The following is a 10,160-nucleotide window of genomic DNA, read 5'->3' as shown; positions in this document are numbered from 1 at the left end:
ACATCCATGCATGCTTGCTGCTGCAGAGTCGATGTTTCTTTCATGTTGGTCTAGTTTTTCTTTTATCATATGTTCGTCAAGTTTGTTGGTCATCTAGCCGGTGGGATAATGTATGCTTTCATCAATTCAGCTTAGTTTGCTTGCTTTGGTAAGCTATTTCGGGCTTTCTGCCCAATGACTCAAGTAATTAAGTCAATTCTTGTAAGACAGTAGAATTAGGGAAACCGGCTCAACCCTCTAGGGATGGCCTATCTCATATATATATAATGAAGGGGTACAAGTTACATCATACGTATGTGTACGTATACAACTACAGAAGCTATACAGTCTAACACACCCTCCCTCAATCTTAGCCACTTCCTAAAGAATCTAGAAGGGTAAGATTGCGCCTACAAGTCTTAAACTGTGGAAGAGGTAATGGCTTGGTGAAGATGTCTGCAAGTTGATCCTTGAAAGAGATGAACTTGATCTGTAGTTGCTTCTGAGATACCCGTTCCCGTACAAAATGATAGTCCACTTCAATGTGTTTCGTTCGGGCATGGAATACCGGATTAGCAGATAGGTATGTAGCACCGATGTTATCACACCAAAGAATAGGAGGCTGTGATTGAGATATTCCCAACTCCTGAAGCAAAGACTGTATCCAGATAATTTCTGCAGTTGCATTAGCCACAGCCTTATACTCAGCTTCAGTACTGCTACGCGAAACAGTAGCCTGTTTCCGAGCACTCCAGGCGATCAAGGTAGAACTAAAGAACACAGCATAGCCCCCCGTGGATCGCCTGTCATCCGGACTGCCAGCCCAATCCGCATCAGAATACGCCGAGATGACCCCAGAGGGGTTCGGTCGAATGTGCAAACCATAGGACAACTTGAAACGAATGTAGCGCAAGATGCGCTTCACCGCTGACCAATGAGTGTCACGAGGTGCCTGAAGATACTGACATACTCTGTTGACAGCAAAAGATATATCAGGACGTGTGATCGTCAGGTACTGCAACCCACCAACAATACTCCTGTACTGTGTCGCATCAGCAGAAGGCAGGAGGTCACCATCGGCAGCAGTAATCCTGTTAGTAGCAGACATAGGAGTAGTAGTCGGTTTGCACTTAAGCATCCCAGCCCGCTGCAACAAATCCAAAGAGTACTTTTGCGTCATAACAAGACCACTGGAAACAGAAGCAACCTCGACACCAAGGAAATAGTGAAGCTGCCCAAGATCTCTGATCGCAAAATCAGCACCAAGAGACCGAACAAGAGCAGCAGCAGCCGACTGAGAGGAACTGACGAGGATAATATCATCCACATAAACAAGCAGATACATGGTAACTGCAGGCCGTTGGAGAAGAAATAACGAGGAGTCAGCAGCTGATGATGCAAAACCATGAGCACGAAGGGCCGTCGCAAGACGAGCATGCCAAGCATGAGGAGCTTGCTTCAGACCATAGAGTGCTTTAGTGAGCCGACACAGATAATCAGGATGATCAGGATCAGAGAACCCTGGAGGCTGCCGCATATATACCTCCTCTTCCAGAACACCATGAAGAAAAGCATTCTGCACATCAAGCTGACGAAGAAACCAACCCCGAGTAACTGCAAGGGAGAGAAGAAGCCTGATAGTAGTCGGTTTAACCACTGGACTGAAGGTGTCTTCATAATCAAGACCATAACGCTGCCGAAAACCTCTAGCAACCAGCCACGCCTTGTAGCGCTCAATAGAACCATCTGAATGCTTCTTCACTTTGAAAACCCATTTGGAATCAATGACGTTCACACGGGGTGGTGGCGGAACAAGAGTCCATGTCTTGTTACAGAGAAGAGCATGATACTCCTGCTCCATAGCCTCTCGCCAATGAGGTATACTCAGAGCAGCCTGATACGTATGAGGCTCAGAGAAAGGATCCACGCGAGCAGCAGCCAGACAGGCAGCCAACCAAGCAATAGTACCATTATGGCGTTGTTTGGGCTGGAAAACACCACTGCGACTCCGTGTGTGTGGTCGTTGAGGGACCACAGTAGGCATAGGAGCCGGAGAGAACTCAGGCGATGAAGGCGGCGATGGCGATGACGACTCGGCCAGCGAAGGGGAGTCCTCAGAGAGCACCGGTGAGAGCACATCGGAGGCAGGTGAGCTCGGCCCAGGCGAGGACGGCCCAGGAAAAAACGGCGAGGCCGGCCGAGGAGGCGACGAGGCTGGCATGGCCGAACGAAGCGATGAAGCCGGCTCAGAAGCCGCAGGCACCGGGGCCGACGGGGCCGAGCGAAGCGGCGAGGCCGACTCAGGAGCCAGGGGCGCCGAGGCCAGCGGGACCGAACGAATCAACGAGCCGGAGCCAGACAACGCCGGGCTGCATGGTGAGGCCAGCCCAGGCGAGGCCGGCCCAGACTCTGCTGGCGAGGCAGTCGTGGCGGGCCGAAGCGGCGAGACCGGCCCAGAGGCCATGGGCGATGAAGCATGCGTCGCTGGGGCATCGGCCGAACATGCATGGACACGGGAGCCGAGGCCATGCAAAGTCTCAACATGATCGTCGTGAGCCGCTGGTGATGCCGAGGAAGGAGGCGACGGCGCCTCTAAAATTTCCAAACGAGCCCCACGTCCAGTGTCTGCACCATGGTTAGGCAACAATATAGGAGAGTATGCAACATCATCAAATTGGTCAGCTGCAACAGAGGATGAATGCAAAGATGGTGGTTCAGCAGTGGACACAGGAAGCTTGACAAAGGGAAAAACATGCTCATCAAACACGACATCCCGAGATATATAGACACGATTGGTGGGAACATGAAGACATTTGTATCCTTTATGAAGAGAGCTATAGCCAAGAAAGACATACTTCTTGGAATGAAACTCAAGCTTGCGCTTGTTATACGGGCGAAGATGTGGCCAGCAAGCGCACCCAAAGACCTTAAAAAGGTATAATTAGATTGTTCATTAAGGAGAACCTCAATGGGAGTCTTCATATTCAAAACACGAGTGGGAGTACGGTTTATAAGAAAACATGCAGTGGTGAGAGCATCACTCCAGAACCGAAATGGAACCGATGCATGGGCCAAAAGAGTAAGACCAGTTTCAACGATGTGACGATGCTTACGTTCGACAGAACCATTCTGTTGATGTGTATGTGGACATGCTAAATGGTGAGCTATCCCAAGCGACTGAAAGAAGGAGTTGAGGTTGCGATATTCGCCCCCCCCCCCAGTCGGACTGAACATGAACAATTTTGTGCTTGAGAAGACGTTCAACATGTTTTTGAAACTGAACAACAATGTCAAACACATCAGATTTGCGTTTAATAAGATAAAGCCAGGTAAAGCGACTATAAGCATGAACGAAACTGATATAATAATTGTGACCACTGACAAAAGTCTGAGCAGGGCCCCATACATCTGAAAACACAAGTTCTAAAGGATGTTTCACCTCACGACTAGACTCCCAAAAAGGAAGTTGATGACTCTTCCCCTGCTGACAAGCATCACACACTGCTACATCTTTATTACTAGACACACTAGGAAGCTCATGACGACGCAAAACATGACGAACGATAGGTGTGGCCGGGTGACCAAGACGAGCATGCCACTGTGACGGAGATACCCGAACTCCACTGAACACGCGAGCGACTGCATGATGCTCCAGACGATAGAGTCCCTGGCACAACCGCCCGCTAAGAAGAATGTCCCTCGTGCCCCGATCCTTAATAAAAAGATCAAAAGGATGAAATTCACAAAGCACATTATTATCACGTGTAAGTTTAGGAACAGAAAGAAGATTACGTGTCACAGAGGGAACTCTAAGCACATTACGAAGTTGAAGACTCCTATTTGCATGCCTAGTGAGAAGAGATGCTTGACCAATATGAGATATATGCATACCTGCTCCATTGGCGGTGTGGATTTTGTCGGAGCCGTGGTAGGGTTCGCGAGTATGGAGCTTGCCCATCTCACTCGTCAGATGCTCCGTGGCCCCAGAGTCCATGTACCAGTGGGGATCAACAGAGTAGGACTGAGTGTGCCCTTGCTGCTTGGTGGACACTGGGCGATCTGCCATGGCCACCTGACGCGCAAAATTGCGCGTGTCCTTGCCATCATTTCCAAGACCCAAAAAGTTGTTCTGAAAGCGTTTGTGGCACTTAGAGGACCAGTGCCCCTCAATGCCACAGAGCTGGCACACGCGCTTACCGCCAGCCCCCGGTAATGTCGCGGTAGCAGGGGGCGAGGCAGGCGGCGATGGCAGCCCCGAAGGAGTCCTGGATGATGAAGAAGGGCGGCCACCCTTGGTGGCGGCGTTGGCCGAGAGGGAGCCCCCACTGCCCCTGGAGCGGCGCGACTCGACCCGCTGTTCCGTGAGAAGGAGGCAGGAGAAGACCTCATGCGCCATCATGGGGTTCGAGTTGCCCCGCTCGTTCATGATCTCGACCAAGGCGTTGTACTCCTCATCGAGACCATTGACAATGAACGAGTTAAACTCGGAGTCGGTGAGGGGCTGTCCGATGGAGGCCAACGTGTCGGCAAGGCCCTTGACCTTGTTGTAGAACTCAGTGGCCGTGGAGTCCAGCTTTTGACACTCACCAAGCTGGCGACGAAGCGCGGAGACACGAGCCTGCGACTGCGCCGCAAACGAGCGTTCGAGAATGGTCCATGCCTCATGAGACGTCTTGGCAAAGACAACAAGTCCGGCAACAGCCGGAGTGAGCGACCCCTGGATGGAGGAGAGGTTCGTCTGATCCTGCCCTGTCCAAACACGGTGCGCCGGATTGTAGACCGGACCGTGCACGCTATCCACCAGCGCGGGGGGACATGGGAGGGAACCGTCGACGTAGCCCAGGAGATAATGACTCCCGAGGAGCGGGAGAACCTACGCACGCCAGAAGATGTAGTTTTCTGCTGACAACTTGATGGTGATGAGGTTCCCGAAGTGAAATGGCGGCGGCGGCAAAGAGCCCGCGGAGTAGACTGCCGGAGGCGGATACACCGTAGAGGCAGAGGCCGCGGTTGCAGCCACCGTCGCAGCCGCGAGAACAGGCGACGAAGGGGCCGGGCCCGAGGCAGCGAAGCCGGCCATCATGGCCGACGGAGGCGCCACCAGCGCGAAGGATGGGCCCCCACTGGTCGGGGCGATCGGCGCGAAGGACGGGCCCCCACTGGTCGGGGCGATCGGCGGCTGGCCCTCACTGGACGGGGCGAGCGCCGCGTCGCGGAGAGAGGCGGGAGCCGCGTCGCTGAGGGAGGCGGACGAGGGGGCGCGCGCTATAGCACCAGCAGGATACGGCACGAGCGCATGCCCCGGCGATGAGGAGAAGAAGGACCCGATGCTCCTCGTCCCGATCGGAGAGGTTGAGGCCGCGGCTGCGTCGAGGGGCCGGGACAGAAGGGCCGCGAGGGAGGCCGGCAAGAAGTTAGCCGTGGTGGAGCCGGAGGCGGCGGGGCCCGACATGGCTGCGGCGGCGACGACTCGATCTCAGGGACGGCGGCGGCAAAGCGCAGGCGGCAGGGAAACCGCGGCAGCGAAGTTTTAGGGTTTAGGCGGAAGCGTGGTAACCTAGTTTGATACCATGTAAGACAATAGAATTGGGGAACCTCCTCAACCCTCTAGGGGTGGCCTATCTCATATATATATAATGAAGGAGTACAAATTACATCATACGTATGTGTACATATACAACTACAGAAGCTATACAGTCTAACAATTCTATTCACAAAATGATAAGACTTTGGCATACATAGACAATATACAGTCCATTTGTTTTTAGAAAAGGTATATTTATCGTTTGTGCACTCTCCCGAAAGTGTAGAAATGGTGGTTCCTCAACTCCAAAATCGTCAAACCTTAGCCTCTCATCTAAGCTGGTTTAGTTTCCCTTGACTCGGAAAAAGAATTTTTTTACTGACTTGACATGGTTCGGACCAGTCCAGTTCCACATGACAATCCTCTTCTTCCTTCCCATTCTAGTGAACATGGGCATTCTAGCAGTTGGTGTGTACCGAGCAACATGCAGTTGGTGTACACCGAGCAACATGAAAGGGAGGTAGGAGTGCAGCTTGCGCGGCCGCAAAGTCGTTTTGTGGTATATGCCGGTAAGGAATTGGCCGTTCAACTCTGCGTCGACATGCATGCGGCCGCTATGTTTTTATCCTCACTTTTCTGCCATAGAAAAGTTATATCTAGTGGATCCCACCTAAGCACCCTAAGAACTACTTTTTCTCCGTCTAAGAGGACCGGGAGTACTACTTTCTTTTATGCAAGGACACACATGCATCTATATTTTCTCTCTCCGTTGCAAACAAATCCATGGACTATTTCATCATAGATAGTTAAAAGCATTCGTATCTTTTAAACCATAAGTTTGTTTTTGAAAAATATATATTTGAATTCCTGGCACCAAGAGCTTTAGAACTAGACCAATCTTGGATATATTTCAAACACATTTAAATTTCAACGTTTCAGATTTCGTATGTGGAACAATCTATTTCACATGGAAAAAATGTGAAATAAACTTATTTCAATAAAATACTTGAAACCAACCTATTTCACTAGAAACCCATTTAACCCAAATATGGAACAAAAATTACAACTTGTGAAACTGATTATTCTGAAATTTGCAAGAATTTATTTCAAAAGAGTGAAATATGTGTTTTCAAATAATTGCAACTGAAATAAATGTGATTTTTGTGAAACAAGCCAGTGAAAAGTGAAATGTTGGTTCTGAAAAACAATATGTTACTCAAATGTCAACTTGTGAAAGTAATTATTTGAAAGTGTATAACAGTTTATAGATGGTCTAGTTTTTTGGTCATCTAGGTGGTTGGATAATGAATGTTTTCAGCTTTGCATGCTTGCTCTAGTATGATGTTTCATGCTTTCAGCCCCATGCATGTCTTAAGTAATTTAGTTAATTATGTTGTCTTAAGTAATTTAGTTAATTATGTTCACAAAATGCTCAATACTTTGTCATGCATAGACAATCTCCAGTCCATTTAACTGAGAGAAAAATATTTTTCTCTAGAAAGCATACGAAAGCAAGCTCAAAAACTTTTGTGAAAGTGTAGAAATGGTCCCTCAACTTCGAAGTCAGCGAATCTTAGTCCCTTGTCTTCTCCGACGCAGGAGGCCCCTCAGCAGAATCCTCCTCCACCTCAGTTGTCTCCGCCGCGTCATCGGACCCCGCCGCCTCAGCAAAGGCGGAAGAGAGCTGCCGCCACTCCGATGGCTAGCAGTACAACAGCGGAAGAAATTCAGAGCTGGTCCAAGCCTCAAGGCTCCTGCCTAGTTACCATATGAGATGACTGGGCAGGAAAACAAGAACATCGTGGCTTCCGAAGTGAAGGCCCATTTTGCACGAAAACGTCTACCTCCAAAGGAAAAAGTAGATCCAATAAAAATGAAGTGCTGTCTGGATGCCCTTTAGCGACCACCATCGCCTCTGCCACTATCAAACTATAACTGCCCTATTGGAAAGACATTTGATGAAGCGAGGCGATCGGGAAGCTTAAGTACAAGTGGTGCAAGAAGTGGGAAAGCAATTCCCCAGCGGATGTAAAGAAATTGCTGCCAATAAACTGTGTATCTTCGGCGAGGCCTCGGATTACTTTGCACACAAGGTGACCAATCCGTGGCGGGTGACCAACCCAAATTCATTGATGAGTAATCCGGCCACATGTCCGCCACGGTCCCCGTGGCGTCTCCTTTTCGGGCAAATGCCTTCTCCTCCCACTGTCCGATTACGGATGAGAACACCTGCGCCATGTATACCGGCGGCGGCCATTCCATCAGGCTCATCGTGTCCCTCACCTCACAATGCTCGCTCAAATGATGCATGCATGTTTCATCCTGTTGTGAATCCACAAACCAGTCCTCTCCATCATCGTCGTCGGTGTCGATCTCGGGCCACAAATCACTACCTGCACCTATATCCGTCTAGAGTTGTCCAATATCAATATTTATTGTATGTTTGAATAAATTTATGAGTCAATTACACTGGTGGTGCTATAACTTGGCGCAAATGGTCACTTTGGTGCTAGAAGTTGTGGTGTACATTGAAGTGGTGCAAAAACTTGACATTAACATGCAAATACGGTGCTTATCTCGTTTATGTACGTAGTATGTGCTGACTAGGCGCATGGGGCCCGGGGTCAGCCGCTCGACCAGAGAGAAGGGCCATGTGGCCTGATTTTTTCAAAAACGCCCTTGAAATATATATTTTTTAAAATCCATGTTGACGTGGGAAGATTTTGTCACCTCTGTGAGATGTGTGTCCCGCATGTCACCCACAACAACGCCCACGCAAACGAGGTGGCAAACCACTGCACCCATTTCCTTCGTCCGGAACGAGTAAAATCTTTATCTATTGTAATGGCAGCGCATGTGGAGGTTAAATGGGCTGCAGATCTTGCGCTTTCTTCTGCACCTGTTAGTCTTTCTTATTTTTCTGTAGAAAGAATCAAAATTATAAGTGTTTTAAAAAAATCTAAATTATAATCACAGTAATAAAAGTAATGAATGAATATTAGTGTTTATAAAAATTTCACATATTATTTAAAAAATATTTATGAATTATACCAGTGTTTTCATAATTTACAATTTACAAAGTTAAATTACAATTCATAAAATTATTTTAGGTATACAACATTTCAATAATTATATGCACGTTTGTATAGTTCAATGTTTTTATAACAAAAAATAATCATAATTTATATTTTAAACTGCTCATATGAATATTCATTTTCTATAATTTAAATCTAAGCCGTGACTATATAATATTTAAGTATTAATTAAATATTTTAATTTTATTAAATGTCCATATTAACTAAATATTTTTTATATCATGCAAGGATGTATATTTAAATGTTATCATTTACTAATAATCATTTTCATGTATAATATTTGTATCACACAAATATGTGAACATATTTTTTATTAGTTATGTTTTACAAATAAATGTTAAAGCTATATGTACTATGTGCAGCCCGTAAAAGCTCACCATGCTGCCAGGTTAGTACATATAGGTTTCTTATCCAAATTAAACATAAGATCTTGTTGGCGTATTGGTTAGCCGTGTTGGGGGTTTGTAGTCGGACATGGCTTCGACTCCAGGCGGCCTCCCTTTTGATTTAATTTTCACTCTGGTCTGACAGATGGGACCCACTCCTCATAGAGGTGAAAAAATGCCACTCCCACGTCAACAGGGGCTTTTTGTGAAAATAAATATTTCGAGGGTGTTTTCCAAAAAATCAAGCCACACACCCCTTCTCCCTGGTGCAATGGCTGACAGCGGGCCCCACACGCCTAGTCAGCACCTACTCCGTACATAAATGAGATAAGCACCGTATTTGCACGTTAATGCCAAGTTTTTGCACCACTTCAATGTACACCACAACTTCTAGCACCAAAGTGACCGTTTACGCCAAGTTGTAGCACCACCAGTGTAATTGACTCTAAATTTACAGTTGCACAAATAATATGTGTGCAAAGGTAACCGTATAAATGTGCAACTGGGGCAACATTGCCTTTTCAGTAGTCAATTGATAGTCAATTAAGGCCAGCTAGCGATGTTAACATGCTCCATCTATTTCGAAATACATGGTACATCTTTTGTGACGATCCTTTGATCGACAATTTACGTCATGTATTTTAGAACAATGGAAACCAGTGCAAAATATCATTAGTACTTTCGAAACCGAGAATTTGTTTAGAGTAGTTTAAATTGACCTTTTTCAGAATTTAACCTTTTCCGAGGGCGTTCAATGCATACATACTGTAATGTACCATTGAAATGTCAAAAGTTCAATTGAATTGAAATGTTAAGAATTTTTCTTTTTTTATTTACAATGTGCAGGGACCTTCATTTTCGTTCTCTCGATATGTCTTATTTTAAAAACAATGTCTTGGGTTTTTAGGGGATATTGATAAGTCTCTTGTCGTCCTATAGAATGATGCAACAAAGCACATCCCAACAACAAATAAAGCCCGTCAGTAAGAAACACAAAAATATAAAGGAAAATACTTTCAACAGAAAAGAATTTTAAAATAATATAGGAAAATGGTAATGTTTCAAAAAAATCCAAGTCGGCACCAAATGGTATTGTTCTAAAAAAATCAAAGTCGTCACTAAATGCTTTTACATCTACTTACATATATACATTAGTGCAATATGACTTGTAGAAAA

The sequence above is a fragment of the Triticum dicoccoides genome, chromosome 3B, assembly GCF_002162155.2.
Source record: "Triticum dicoccoides isolate Atlit2015 ecotype Zavitan chromosome 3B, WEW_v2.0, whole genome shotgun sequence".
In the NCBI taxonomy this organism is placed as follows: Eukaryota; Viridiplantae; Streptophyta; class Magnoliopsida; order Poales; family Poaceae; genus Triticum; species Triticum dicoccoides.
This window is presented reverse-complemented; position numbering follows the sequence as displayed.